Below are 16,913 nucleotides of genomic sequence, written 5' to 3'. Positions count from 1 at the left end.
TTTCAAATTTGAATACCAAGCCTTGCACAAATTATATCGTAATGATCTCAAAATAAAGTTCGATTCTGTAATTTGTTTCAACGGAACAAATGACAAATACAACAATAGTGATACCTCGCGAGAAAATTGAGAATGTTTCGAAAGGTATTCAAGGAGACCAAACAAGCAAATGTATAAGAAGTATGGGTTCCAGAACCGTAAAGTGTACCTATTTTACAAAATGGTGGACATTTCAAACACTTACTTCATTAATTTTCATTTACTTTCGAATAATCATCTGATTTTTCTTTCGTTAAATGATACTTTCGTTTAATTATTATGAATTGAAATATTTAAATGATTATTATAAAAGAAGAACCAAGAAACCAGTATACTGGTTTCTTGCTTTGATTCTAATATGTTCCATTTAGTTCAAGATGGGTAAGTTGACTTTCTTATCGAAATTTATTGCATATTGCATGTTGCCAATTAAACTGAATAAAGGTAATACAGATCCGACCCAAAGAAAATTGGATAAGGGTCAAAATCACCTGAAAATCTACTTTGAATGATATATCGTTGAATTCAGCGTTAAAAGTTATTTCGAAAAATGTCATAAAATATGCAGGTCCGTATTGAAAAAATTGAGGTTGAGGGTGTCCCAGAGAGTACGAAACGTTGGAAACGAAATCTGATTACGTCAAATTGAGGATAATTTACTGTCGAATAAAAAATTCCTGTGACATTTTTTGATGATATTTGAAATAAAGTGGGAAAAACAGAAAAATCAAAATGACATAATTTACTTTTCTTATATCTCAATAATAATGCTTCTATGCATGCAACTTTTTTTCCATTTGACCGACTTTCTAACTCTTATGGTTTAAAAGTTACCAATACAATCCCATTAAAAAAGTGGCCACCCTGTAGACTTGTCATGTTATGAGTTTCCATACAGTTTTATAATACGTCATAATCTCAAACAATTTATTAATATGAATTTCTACCAAGTAAAGACCGATCCCATCAAGAAGATCTGGGCATACTGGCAACGTTGCAGATTATTTGGCATTTGACAGACGTTACGTAAAGAACATAATTGCCGCCATAGAACAAGTATGTATAGAATGGAAACTCTCATGATAAAATTAACACTGCTTTCAGCGACCTCTTGCGGTTGTTTGTGAAATTATAAAATGAGCGCGCGAAAATTTGAAATGCTTTGTATTGAAAATATTTCAATTCAATTCAAGATTTTGAATGTGAAAATAAACAACGTACGAAAATAAGGTAATAAGCATTTCTTTTTGAATGAGCTATATTACCATTATATTCCTGTACGAGTTCTTTCACATCCAATATATTTGACAAGAATAGAGGCTTAAGTTCAGAGAAAACACAAATTCATATAAAAAAATCATCTATTTAAAATTTTACATTTTTTTAAATATTTCTAGTATGCCAAATTTTTAATGTGTCCTTCACAATTGCATATTCAGGCTATCAAACAGCTTATCCATAAAAATCATCAGCTCTGCAGTGCCCACAGCCTCTAGTGTCAATTAATTGTTGTCCTCGATATCTGTAGGAAGCAAAACATTCATAAGTACTTATATTTTCATCAAATTTATTGCAATAAATAGTTCTTAATTGACTCAATCAGAATTGAAAACTTTAATATACCATTTGTTTAAAATGTTGGAACTCACAACTACTTCCAAAAGTGTGCCCGATTAAAAGCTGTTGGAGAAACATAATTCATCAGTCTACTGAAATTTGCTGATGAATTAAGTTTCTCTACATTTTTTAGCCGCTCTTTGTATGATGAAACTTTTTTTGGATAATTCTCAGTTTTCTACTCTGATCAATCAGACATTTTGATAGACAACGTTCATTTTCAGTTAACCTTTTTCTATATATTATTGAAGTTTTCTGAGGGTGCTTAAAATTCTTCAAAGTCTCTGTTGATACTTCCCTCTCAACATCACTTTGGAGATGTATTCCTTCAGTGTCATGAACTTCTCCATCTTCCCCTTGATTTGAAGATCCTGTGAAATATAAATAGAAAAGTAAATAATAATTTCTTGCCAATCATATATATTTATATATACATATGCAAAACTACTATTGAGGGTAAGTTTTTAAACAAAGATAATATTTATGGACAGCCGAAACATTCGTCTACGGTTAGCACTTCTCCTTGAGGACTATACTTAATCGCTTATCGTTTAACTTTTACACAGAAGAAAATATAACAAAATTTAACTCACCAGGAAGAAATAATTCAGGGATAGCAGTTGTCAAATTCCTTTAAGGCTATCTAATTTCACTTCTTACAAATTTGTTGAGGAGTTTTAGAGTTGAGCAATGGATAACTAACTTTTTCGAGCCAAAGTTTGAAAATTGTTGGCTGCTTCTCTTCATTCGAAAACGATGACGTTTACTATACATATCTCCACAGTTAGGAACACAATATTTGTTGGATTTCAAAGTTGACTGCGACATAATAAATCTCTTACCAAAAATAAGGTTCGACGGATCAACTGAAAATTTTTGAGGTTAAGTAAATAATTCTCGAGGTAAACAGAAAATCAGCGATGCGAGCGGTCTCTGGAAGGTGTTGGTGGAACTAAATTACTGTTTCAGAGTTTAGTACCTCAGTTTCTCCTCTATATATACTTACTCTATGATTGCCGCCACCGGATGTAAACAATGAATAAAATAGTAGTTTTTGACGAGAAAAAGCCATTTTTTTTTAGGGAAAAGCTTGAAATGTGATTAATTAATCATTTCTAACGAGAATCAGTTGATAAAATACAAGAAAACTAGCTATTAATGTGGATAACCTTACTTTCATCAAGCCAATTTTACAAATTTTTAAAAAAAACCAGCAGGATTGAGGAATTTATGTCACCGGATTCGTGATCTAATACCCAAAATTAGTAAGTAAGCAAAATTTCATCACTTTTGAATCATTATCAAAATTAATTCTATATAGTAAACATTCACCTGTTTTTCTTTTCAGAAGATGGATTATTATACAGGATTTGGATGGATAATTATACAGGATTTTTATTTGTGGAATATCAATTAGAAATATCTAGAGATGTTGGACCAATTCAAGTCTGAAAATTGAGATTAAAACTTCAAATTATTAACTAATTTGTAAAGAAATACACAATATTTGATCAACAATTATATAAGGTGTATATATATTTGAAGTAGTAATTAGACATTTTGAAATCTGAAATTCTCATTTCTCTAGAAATGGCAATTTCTTTCTTATTTAAAAAATTTGGGAAAAATGCATAATCAAAATGTGAGAGTTATTATCAGTCAATAGAAATACTACCTGAAATAAAGAAACTGCATTCAATGTTTATTTTCAGTTTTGACAAATATTGAATTTACATAATCATTCGATAAGATCTATGAAAAGACCTACAGTGAAATGTTGTTTTAGGAATATTCAGTATAGCTCTAATAAACAAACTGAAAAGAGGCAGAATGAATAATAGATCTACCTTTTGGATACCCATATCTGAGAAATCAGGTTATAAGAAGTCCCTCATTTCCAAGGTTTATCAATACATTTTTCAGTTGAGCAGCAAATTATTCTTCTATTCCATATTTTGTGAAGAAATACAATATAATTGAACAATTTGAAGGACCTATTGGAAATTCCTGACGAACTAAGGAGTTTTTTAGTATCTGAAGATTGTATTGATGCTATGTTATAGAACGAGACTTGTGGCTCTGGGTTTTACTCAGAAGTGAATTAAACAGGGCAATTTATGTCCTATATAGTAAATAAAATTTTGATAGATAAAAGTTTCAAAAGATCAACAATTGATCATAGTATTTACATAAATCAAAAAATAACTGGCTTACTATTGTTGCATTGTACATGGATGACTTTTTTGTTTTAACTAATGTTAATTCTGAATGAATTTTCTGATAGAAAATTTTATGATAAAGAAATTAGGGGAAGCTAAAAAATGATTAGGGATGAATATTACTAGAAATTATGGAAAAGGTAGTAAAGCTATCGATTATATTCTTCAAATATGTATTGCAATAATTCAACATGTCTGATTGTGAACATGTGAAAACTAAATTGAATTTTGATTCAACAAAAGAGAGTTGTAATGATGAACCATATAAGAAATTAATAGGTTTATTAATATCTTCAGCAGTATTAACTAGTCCTGATATAGCATACTCTGTTAATTTCTTGAGTCAATTTAATAATGATCTCATTGTTGAACACTGGAAAAGTGCAAAATTCATTTCAAGATACAAAGATAATTGTTCAATTTTTACTTCAGTCAAAAGGAACTGAGTATTTGAAATCGGTACTAAAATTGTATCGGCCAATACTATTGACCCATATGGGTCAATAACTACATTGACTTGATTTTTTCAAATGTTAACTTTGGATCTGAATCAATGAATAATTTAATTCTTACCAAAATGAAAAGCAATGAATAAATCAGTAGGATAGCATTTTTGAAATGGCCATATAGCACCTATTCCTATAACGATTAAAAGATTGGAAACTTTAGTGAACAAATAGGTAGGTATCAACATTTTTATACAAATTTGATCATTCATTCATGACATGGAAATTTTCAATAAATAGTTGCTTTTTAAAGTATTTTATACCTTCATTGAATTGCTGGAAAATTGATACCAATTTCGAAAGTGACTGCCATGTTAAATTCTTCATATACTGAATGATCCTTCAAAATTTATTTCTGTCGTAACATTTTGACTAGTATTTCAACTGATATATTCCATACGTCATTGAAATCAATATCTTCAAAGTACTATTCGAAAGACTTATAATGGAATTTAGAAAAATATGTCTTTCTCAATTTCATAGTCATATATGATATGATGCATAAGTCCAAATTTAATTAATTCACATCTAAAGTGAATGTTATTTTTAGAAATATTCAGTATAGCTATAATAAACCAACTAAAAAGAGACATAATGAATAGACTTGCCTTTCAAATACCCATGGCCTATGTTACCTCATAAGCAATTACCTACAATATCTTATCTTGGTGAAACCTTTTTGAGAAATCAGGTGATAAGTTTGAGAGTCTCTAATTTCCAAGGCTTATTAATACATGTTTCAGTTGAGCGGAATATAATATAACAGGGTATATATAGTTGAAATTATTAGTATGAAAGAGTTGACTTATTCATTATAAATTCAACAGCACTGCACTCAAATTCTTCAAAAACGGGGTCACTTATATTTTTGCACTCCTCTGTCGTAAAAGTGTATATTTTAGATATTCAAAAAACTCATGGAAACTTTTGACTGTTATCTGACTAACTTGGCTCTTTTTTTTCCAGTAATAAAGCCAATTGTGAATTATCTATAAGGAGTCTTTCTATCTGTTTAATACTGTTTCATAGTAGCATAACTTTTACTCCAATCCAAGACTGAATTGATGAATGAAGCTTCTGTTCTCTTTGGTAGTTCCATCTTCTGTCGCAATAAATTCAAATTCTCACGAAAGGAAATGTAGTTTTATAGATTGTGGAAAATAAACGAAAAATTCCTGAAATAAAGTAACATTCATCCAATTAATTCCAAATAATACAAACCCTTCAAACAAACCTGAATTGAGGAAAATGCATTCGATGATATAAATGTTCATTTCTAAATTTTGACAAATATCTATCGAATTTTTGATTCGCCGTAGACTTTGCATTTTATCTGTCGGCATTTATTTAAATATTGAATAACAATTTTGGAAACTGCAAACTTTTTCAAGAACTTTCATATATCGAAATGGAATATTTATTATTAACATGACACTGACAGCCAAATTGTCCACAGATACCACAGAAATATGGGACTTGAAATGTCAAAATGATCCGAAACACCCCGTATACTCGAAAACCGCGGGGAGAATCGAAGGTTTGGGATTTTTCCCGGGATCTCCAGACGATTTTGAGGGGGGTCTTATTCTTGTCATTTTTGCTCTAGATGGTCCCGTTTGGGCTGTGATTTTACGTTTAAAGTTTGACGTATATGTGCAAGCGGTTTTATATATACTTAGATACGCCGCCTCTATACCTGGACATCTCCTAATGGACAACACAAAAATCAAATTGACTACTTTCTTATTGACAAAAGGTGGAAAACGTCTTTCCGTAACACTAAGACCAAACCCGGTGCAGAATGTGGATCCGATCATCGTTTATTGTGGGCTTCTCTTAAGGTCAAATTCAACAAACCAAAGGTTAAACCGAAATCCAGAAAAATAACCATTCCTGACCCAATACGCTTTCAAGATGCTCTTCGAGAGAGTGGTCCGCCCGAAATAACAGGAAGCTGTGATACAGTTTGGGATAGAACCGAAAAATGGATTGTTGAAGCAGCAAGTAAAGTTCAAAAAACTGATAAAACAACGAAATGACAACATTGGATGTCAGACAAAACATTGGAATTAATTGATAAAAGACTGACCATACGACAAACAGTTACAGATGCAGAGCAGCAGAAACTTATGCTTAAAGAAATAAACAATGAAATAAAACAAGCTTGCCGAAGAGATAAAAACGAGCACATAAACAAAATATGCGGAGATCTAGAAATGCATGCGACTGCGAATCACTCTAAAGAACTATACAACAAAGTGAAATATTTATCTCGAGAATTCAAAGCTAAGACTCAGATCATCAAGGACAAGCAAGGAAATATTATCACAGATGTGGAAGGTATAGCCAAGGTATGGAGGGATTACTGCGTCCAATTGTTCCAGGATACTCCGGATACCGTACCGGAAGACCATTTGAAAGACCTTGAACCTGAGATTCTAAGGGAAGAGGTAGAACGCGCAGTGAGAAGGCTACGAAATCAAAAGTCACCAGGATCCGATGGAATAACTGCTGAGGTTTTAAAAAGCATGGGAGAACTGGGCATTGACATTCTTCACGTTCTGTGTCGGAAAATTTGGGAATCAGGATACTGGCCGAAGAAATGGTGTCAATCCACATTCATACCATTGTACAAAAAGGGTTCACCACTAGAATGTGAAAACTACCGAACCATCGCACTCATCTCACACGCAAGCAAAGTCATGCTCACAATATTGAACGAAAGACTGAAAGCTTTCCTTTTACCGCAAATACCCAATGAACAGACGGGATTTGTTCCAGGGAAAGGGACTCGAGAGCAGATTTTGAATGTACGACAACTGATTGAGAAAGCAAGAGAATTCAACGTAAAAATGATATTATGTTTTGTGGATTTCAAAAAAGCTTTCGATAGGGTGAGGTGGCCGAAACTGTGGAGGATTCTGTTGGAAATGGGAACACCAAGACATCTGGTGCGCCTCATTCGGCAATTATACTCTTCAGGCACAGCGACGGTAAGAGTCAATGATATCCACTCAGACGAGTTTTCAACAGCTTCTGGAGTGAGACAGGGTTGCATTCTGTCTCCTCTTCTCTTTAACATTTACAGCGAGTACATCATGAGAGAGATCCTCGAGAACTGGAATGGAGGCATTGCAATTGGTGGTAAGAAGATTAGCAATCTACGATACGCTGACGACACATTGATAATAGTCCAAGACGAGGGTGAACTGCGGATTTTAATGCAAAGATTAGAAAACAAAAGCTCAGTATATGGTCTCGAAATCAACAAATCTAAGACCAAGGTGATGATAGTAGATCGCTTTAATAATAACAGTCCAGACATCACAAGGATTGCTGACCTCGAGGTAGTCAACCGCTTCGAGTATCTGGGATCTATTGTGACGAACACCGGCGAATGTGAGCCCGAAATTCGAAAGCGCATAGCGATGGCGAGAAACTCTACAGCGAAATTGGCCCGTATCTGGAGGGATACCGCAATAACTGCAAGAACCAAGGTTAGGCTGGTCCAATCACTCATTTTTCCTATCGCAACATATGCAGCAGAGACTTGGACATTAAAGATGGCAGATCGACGAAGAATTGATGCATTAGAAATGTGGTGTTATAGACGCCTCCTTAGAATACCATGGACTGCTCGTCGCACCAATGAGTCGATTCTGAGACAACTGGGCATACAAACAAGATTGTCGACTAAGGTTAGTCAGCAGTACCTTAGATATTTTGGACACATTGCCAGGAGATCGGATGGAATGGAAAAGTTGATCATCGAAGGAAAAATCGAGGGAAAAAGACCTAGGGGACGCTCACCATCACGATGGATAGACCAACTTAAAACTCTAGCTGGGGAGAATATGCACGAAGCCGTTCATCATGCCCAAGATAGGGAGTCCTGGAAGCAGCTCGTTCAAAGAGTCGCGACATGATGTCACTACACCCTTACGAGGGTTAGATTAAGAGAGAGAGTTTGGTCATACCTATGTAGCATCTGCTGCAGTCTTTACAAGGGATCTTGTATATTAAATCGGATTGCAAACCATCTGGAGTTTTATCTTTGATTTTCGAGAAAAGGGAACTGACGCATTTCAGTGGATAGAAAGCCAGTCTTGCAGAAGAGTTAGTTTGTTGTAAGGCTCTGCTCATGTTTTCAGATAGACCTTGAATATAAGGAAAACGGTAATATCTGGTTCGTTCATCATTCCTCGAACCTGCATCGTTAGTGAGCACTTTCCTTTTATATTGATTAAGAATACGTTTGACCAAGGTTGTTGGGTAATTATTTCTTGTTAGTAACTCAGTTATCTTCAGTTCATTTTCTCTGTGAAATCTTTCATCACTCAAATGAATAGCACGGAACATCAAGTTTGTTATAGTTGCTATCTTCTGGGATGTGGGGTGTTGTGATCGGTAGTTCAACATTCTACCAGAGGAGGTGGGTTTGGTATACCAATTGGTGCTTATGGTTCCATCTTCATTTCGAATCAACAGTACATCTAAAAATGGTATTGTTGCCTCGGACTCTCGTTCAATGGTGAATTGCAGTTTATGATGAACGTTATTGAATTTTAGGAGTAATTCGTCCGATTTCCCTTTCGGTATAGAGAAAATCGTGTCATCTACATATAGTTTAATGAAATGGACATCAAAGGTTAGCGTTCTTAAGCTTATCGTTATTACTTCATCCATAACTAAGGCGGCTAGTGTGCCGCTAGCCGGATTTCCCATGGCTGCGCCATCAATCTGCATATATATTACACCGTTAAAGGAGAAGTAACTAGAATCAAAAATGTACTCAACTATTTTGCAAAATAAATTTTGTGGAATTGTTGTGTATGCAGATATATATTGCCATCGTTTCTTTATAATGTGCAAAACTAGGGCTTTAGGAATATTGGTATATAACGATATAACGTCGAGTGACACCCATTCACTTTCCTTAGGTACTCTAATTTCCTTGACGAAGTCTACATTTTTGTAATGCTCTGTTGCACCTACTAGAGTATACTACTTTCTTTATATTATGGCACTATGTTATGCCCCATGTTTTCAATGTCGTTCTGTTTCCAGCCTTGAAAAAGACCAGAAATAAAGGTCGAAACGTCGGCATCTCATTAAGGATTTTTATTTCCCCTGTCCTCTCTGCCACTACATAGTTGAATACTTAAAAGTCAGGACACGAATGCCAGTGATGAATGATAACGTTGGCGGTTTTCACCAATCCATCAGGAATGAATACGGAGGAGACATAGTGGAACTGTTGAAGATGTGGAGTAACACCAACAAGAAATTGGCCGCGATGAGGAATCGAAGAATCTTTCTTCTCAAATGCAGGCAGAAGCAGATTTCACCTAATCACATTGCTAATAATTTTAAGTTTTTACATGCACTTAAAGTTGACAGAAATCCTTTTTTTCGTGATATTGATAAATTAACATCTAGGTTTCAAAAATCAGTACTTAATGTGGAAGTTAACATCACTATATGGAAGATCAAGAAACTCGAATACGATTGCAATATCATAAGGAATAAATTGGTAACGTCTATTCCGCCCCAATTGTTTAACACAATATCTGATAGATCAAAGGAGGACTACAACAAACTATTCAAACTGATTAAAGAGAAGAATTTGAAAAAACTCAGTGATCTATGTAAGGAGACGGCCACATTCAGAAGGGGGATGCATGATAATTTTATTTTTAATTATACAAACGTAGTTTTGCCAGAACCTATCAAAGATATTCTGAGTGCGGGTCCTAAATTCGCAATACCTATTTCCCCAAGAGAATGTCCTATACCTACGCTAATCAAGGACATCGAATTTTGTATTGGTGACCAAGTTGAGTTAACCGAAGTGGACAAAAAAGTTTTAAGAGGCATAACCACTAACATCTTCACTAACTATTTGGCTCGGTCTGCTAATGAAGGTCCATGTGTGAGACAGGCATACCTAAATTATGTATTAACAAGTAGGTTCCTCAAACAACATCCTGATTGCGTTGTTATGCGAGCTGACAAGGGAAACTCCACAGTTATCATGTATAGAGATGAGTATGTCTCGTATATGGAGAATTTGTTGTCTGATACAGAGACATATAAAATAACACCTAGTGACCCAACAAATAAATTTCAAACTTTGGCCAATGAAATTGTGAAAGAACTTAGGGATGTGGGCGCCATTGATGAAATGAAAGCGAAACATCTAAAATGTCATAACTCTGTTATTCCAAAGCTATATGGCCTTAGAAAAACTCACAAGGAAAATATTTCCATTCGACCTGTGGTCAGTTGTATAGGTGCCCCATCATACAACCTGTCCAGATATATTCATGATATTTTATCTCCTGTCACCACATCATTCGAATACAATATATCGAATTCCAAAGATTTTGTAGACTTCGTCAAGGAAATTAGAGTACCTAAGGAAAGTGAATGGGTGTCACTCGACGTTATATCGTTATATACCAATATTCCTAAAGCCCTAGTTTTGCACATTATAAAGAAACGATGGCAATATATATCTGCATACACAACAATTCCACAAAATTTATTTTCCCACCTCCTCTGGTAGAATGTTGAACTACCGATCACAACACCCCACATCCCAGAAGATAGCAACTATAACAAACTTGATGTTCCGTGCTATTCATTTGAGTGATGAAAGATTTCACAGAGAAAATGAACTGAAGATAACTGAGTTACTAACAAGAAATAATTACCCAACAACCTTGGTCAAACGTATTCTTAATCAATATAAAAGGAAAGTGCTCACTAACGATGCAGGTTCGAGGAATGATGAACGAACCAGATATTACCGTTTTCCTTATATTCAAGGTCTATCTGAAAACATGAGCAGAGCCTCACAACAAACTAACTCTTCTGCAAGACTGGCTTTCTATCCACTGAAATGCGTCAGTTCCCTTTTCTCGAAAATCAAAGATAAAACTCCAGATGGTTTGCAATCCGATTTAATATACAAGATCCCTTGTAAAGACTGCAGCAGATGCTACATAGGTATGACCAAACAGTATCTTAAAAATAGAGTCTACCAGCACGGATATGATTGTAGACCCACTAATAAAGACAAAAATGAAAAAACCGCTCTAGCCGCTCATCACTTCAACGAAGACCACAATTTCGATTTCGAGAACGTCACCATCTTAGAAAAAGAAAAAAACTATAAAAAGAGATGTATCGGTGAGATGATTCATATTTCTTTAAACGAGACGGTAAATTTGAGGACTGATGTACAGAATTTGAGCACAATATATCACAACATTTTAGAGAGATACAAACGGATGATTCGTTCTTGACGAATTTCAGGAACATACCCCTTTCTTTGACATTAGATAACCATATGACGCTCGACGTTCTGCATATGACAGATGACACGGAGACTAGTTTTCAGCTGTTTATTGTACTTAATGTGGAAAAATCTTTTGAATACCCTAAAATTATAATAAAAGATTATAGATAGTTTCATCTGTTGACCAGTGGACCTGTATATTGTATATTGTATATTGAGTTCTTAAAAAATTGACGACACAGTTTTATGTCCACCTCAGAATATTGTGAGGGATTATTCATATGAATTGGTATGTGTTTTAAATTATGTTTTTTGTAATGCTCTGTTGTATTTTGTTTCTGCACCTACTAGAGTATACTACTTTCTTTATATTATGGCACTATGTTATGCCCCATGTTTTCAATGTCGTTCTGTTTCCAGCCTTGAAAAAGACCAGAAATAAAGGTCGAAACGTCGGCATCTCATTAAGGATTTTTATTTCCCCTGTCCTCTCTGCCACTACATAGTTGAATACTTAAAAGTCAGGACACGAATGCCAGTGATGAATAATACATATTATACTTATAGACATTCGAATAAAATTTTTTCCTTTTCAAATTACTCGATTGATCCTAGATAAATTTTTCCGATGAAAAGCTACAATGAGTTGTATTATTTACTTCTTGTCACAAATTTCATAGTTTTTAAATTTCTCCTCAATGAAAAAGGTCACAGACATAGACAAGATAATTGCCTTGAGTCTGAATGAAAAAAACCAACAATAAAACAATCATTTATCTTTTCAGAGGCAATTACGAATTTCTTGTATAAACGACCTCAAACTGGCTTTGGATTATTGTTGGATTTCGTGTTTAAACACCAAATCTTGCGAGCTTCAGGTAATTATCAAAAACTGACTGCACATATTTCAACCATCTCCAATCAAATAGACCGATAGTAGGAGAAGCTTACACGCGAATCAGCTCAAAAAAAACAGTAGGAGTGGCCTTTATCTGTGACTTCAAGGCTGTGAAAATACTTTATTTACTTCTCGGAAAACAATTTTTTCATTTTGATATATTTTATCCTAATTCTAAACAATACTGTGGATTGGCTTGGTTTCTACTTGTTCGAAATTCATTTTAAATCGAAAATTGAATGACAGTCATTATATTTCATCTTTTTTTTATTCTTCAAATTAAATTTTTTTCCTACATATAGTCGCTTCTTTAGATTTCACGTTAAAATAATAAACGTTACTAAAAATTAATAATACATAATATACATAATAAGCGACACTTTTTAATCTACAAATGATTTTTTTTCACTTCCTGTTTCGCCGGAAGTGATACCAACTCTCGATTTTCAAGTGGAACACCCTGTATATTATAACATTTTTGAAATCTGTATAATTTTTTGAATCCAATGATACCACATAAGTGACATTTCAAACGTCAAAATTTTTTCATAATTCAATTTTTAGTTTTCCATTTGAGTGTGCCACGATGATTCCGATTTATTCCAATTGACCTGTCTAATACTAGAAAAATCGAAATCCCGTCAAAAACACTAAATTGCGTTTTTTATGAGCAAATAAAGTTCATCGTAATCGTTTTTTGGGTAACACTCAATGTTTTCAAATGAACAAATATTGGTACCGTGGTACCATTTATTAGTACTATGGTTAAGTTACCCCTTTTTTGAGGGTTTTATGAATATAATAGAGGAATATAGCTTTATGAATTTCGCTGCAATTATTATCAATAACGTTCATCCAAGGAAACCAGGAAAATAAATGATATGACAGTTTCACTGCATTGGCGTACGCCCAGATTTTCAATTTGGAGCTGACATATTTAAACGAGAATAACTTCATGATGCAGACAAAAATCGACTAATATTTCGATAGCGTTATGTTTACAAATACTTAAGCTTATTGTATGGCATCTACGATCTATTTATTTCGACTACCCCTTACAGCTACAGCCATCTATTGCAAAACGGCGGAAGCAAAGTTGTACACCTAATATTTAGGCCGAAAATCTGACTTTAACATACTTTTGTAGATCAATAAAATACCGAATATCGTTTTATCTCTTACAATCAAATTGGCTCTTATTCTTGGATCATTAGGAATGAGCATATCAGAAATTTCCATTACATATAAAAAAAATATATGTCTATCATTGCCAATCCAATATCGATAGCTGTTTGATTACTCGGATTATTAGTCGATTTTGTTACAACTCGTCTGTAGTAAGTGCCTCTTGTAGGCTTAGCAAGCAACATCGAACGATCTTTCGACTATCACTTACCAACTACCTCTATAGTTATCTATTGCGAAACGGCGGAAGCAAAGTTGTACACCTAATAAGTGTATTTTTTCAATTATTTTATTTATAACAAATCACATTCATAAGACAAACGAGAGCTATTTCTGATTGAAATGACACTTAGTTAGTTAACGTTAGGAAAAATAAGATGAAAAAAAAGACAAATGATTCTAATACATATATTACAATTTATAACTCATTCATTTCCCTCAAAAATGTTACAGGGTGTGTCGAACAGAGATGTAAAATTTTACAGAAATCATGATGACATATGAACACAACATAATTCAAAATAAAATATGTATATATAAAACGATTCAGCATGAATCCAAACAAACAAAATACAAGTGAAGATGAAAATAAACATAAATACATGTACAGAAAAAAAGAAGAAATCACGTTAAAAGGCAGGATTCACTGAAAGTCATAGGCCATGAATTCATCAATGGAATAGAACACTTTTTCAGTAGTCTTCATACAAATGTATAGAGAGAATTTAATTTGAGAGTGATATTTTCTCCATTAAATGTCCTCGTTGGTTTGTTCTTCATTTTCTCCTTCATTCTCTTCTTCATTTTCCTCTCCACTTTCTTCATCTTCTTCATCGCTATCCATCTTGTCGAAACGATGTATATTAACATCCTGCCAATTTGTATCGAAGATAGTGAAGGTACCTTCGAAAATTAACGTTGTCCTACACATCGGACAACATTTGGAAGAACTGGAGCACCACCTGTCGATGCATTCTTTGTGAAAACAATGCCTGCAATCTGTTAGGTACAGTTCTCCAGTCAACCTACTCAGACATACGCTGCAGTCTTCCTCAAAAGTTATACCCCTAGGAAAAAAAAGTACATATTAATTCGCTGTTTGATAGGTACAATATGGTTATCGTTCATTTCATACACATATATTGAACAAAAATTTCTTTATAAAAATGCAACATTCAGAAACTGAAGATTACATTCGATTATATTGTTTCAAAAATGATTAAAGAAAAAAATGATGTAAAAGCATTACCTTTCTGTACAGTCGTTGTACAACTTTTCGAAGCTGAACTCATATAAATGATCCAAAGACATCTTTTTAGCTTTAAAATTATCTGTTCTGTAGGTACTTCAGCACTGTTAAACTGATACTAAGCTAGTAAGCGTACCAACACACTTAAGTACTCAAATAAGTCAGGCGCGGATCCAGGACCCACTTTTGGGGGGGGGGAACTTCTAGATTCTTCCGCCATTTTGGGACGGCATTTTTTTTTGCCGTTCATTAATATGGGTTTTCACAAAATGCATTGAAGATGGAATGAATAGAATAAAAAATGTCTCCATTCATTTACTTGTATTTTCACATTATATGAAGTAACAAAGTGTATTAATTTTTGGATATTTTCCATGTCACTTGTGTTCAGTAGGTTATGTCAGTTAATCATGGAAAGATACAAGCTTTCACTTCAAAATGGACCACTTTTTACTTCAAAATGATACTAGGTTCATTCAGCATGAAAGAAACCGAATGGATTGAATAAAACTCTAAATCAGCTTTTATACAGGGTGTTCCTAAATTGAAGGATGTGCACCCAAACTCTTTGTTTTCCATATACAGGGTGTTGCAGTTTGATTTTTTCAAGTTTTTTCTCATAGCACCTGTCCTTTACAAGATATTGACCTTGAATTTGGCATGGATATTCTAATTTAAAGTTTTCATCATGTAATAAGAGTAAAAATTTCAAACTATTCTCTAGTACCTAATACTCAGAAAAATCCAAATTATAACGAAGATCTAGTTAGTAAGGTATGATATAGCTATGAATAAATTAATTATAAGTGGCACTCGCCTTTCAGGCTCGTACCACAAACTTCCACACCCGCGAGAAATGTTGGACTTTCCCCACTTGTTGCACAATAGACTAATCTATCATAAAGGAGAATAATAAGATTCAGATGACGAGATTCAGTTGAAAACGACATATTTAGTAGTTTGCTCCCATTTTTATCGAGTATTTTCGTTAAGCAGAATTTCAAATTTGAAATTGTACATATCGATATTTATTTTAGAGCATCAAATTCGATATTTTTTAAATATTTCGCATTTTGAATTCGACCACACGAAACATATTATGATCTAGTTGCATTAGTCAAAAATTCTGATTTATCGTGACCAGAACCTGTTGAAAACATCTTCTGATATTTGAAAGCAGCCGTTGAATAATATCAATATTTTATTGTTTTTATTTATTTCTGGGGCTCTCAGCAATATTGAGTCATAACTTTTATTTTCGATGTCCAGAAATTAGAAACAGCTACATAGGTATCGAAAATATTCGATATTTATTTCAGAATGTCAAATTCGATATTTTTTAATTTTTCGCATTATGATTTCGATCACAGGAAACCTATTATGCTCTAGTTCCATTAGTTGAAAATCCTGATTTATCGTGACAATATTAGGTTAAAAACGACATATTCAGTAGTTTGCTCCTATTTTTATGGAATACTTTCGTTATTAATTATAATATATATTATAATTTCAGTTTTGAAATTCTACATATCGATATTTATTTTGAAGTATCAAACTACTCAAACTGATTTCGTTCTTTAGTTGAACGTTTCAAAATTCAACCTAAACAATGGGAAAAGAGAATATGATTTTTATTTTCGTTCAATTATATCTGATTTATTTTATCACCCTGGTAAAAATGAATAATTTAAAAAAGGCAAAACTTTCGTTTCTTATCTGTTGACAGATACATTCCAAGAATTATTTATCTGATAATACATAAGATAGTTAGAATTTTCAGAATGGCCATCAACCTCATTAGGTAAGTCATTATAAATATGACAAATAAATATTTTAAATGTACCTACACAAATTAAGAGTACCTAAGTCAAACTTTTGTTGGTTATCTGATGACGTC

At 33.5% G+C, this 16,913-nt stretch overlaps 1 long non-coding RNA gene across 1 annotated transcript; it reads right to left on the bottom strand.

The window, feature by feature from the left end:
• Positions 1–1,382: 1,382 nt before the first annotated feature.
• Positions 1,383–2,668, bottom strand: LOC123670576. The gene is made up of 3 exons (XR_006745929.1): positions 2,250–2,668; positions 1,886–2,027; positions 1,383–1,561 (listed from the first exon to the last, which is right to left on the bottom strand). It is a non-coding gene; the product is annotated as an uncharacterized LOC123670576 (long non-coding RNA).
• Positions 2,669–16,913: the final 14,245 nt, after the last annotated feature.

This window comes from Harmonia axyridis, chromosome 1 (assembly GCF_914767665.1).
Source record: "Harmonia axyridis chromosome 1, icHarAxyr1.1, whole genome shotgun sequence".
NCBI classification, from domain to species: domain Eukaryota; kingdom Metazoa; phylum Arthropoda; class Insecta; order Coleoptera; family Coccinellidae; genus Harmonia; species Harmonia axyridis.
The sequence above is the reverse complement of the archived record's forward strand: the minus strand, read 5'-3'. Positions and strand labels throughout refer to the sequence as shown.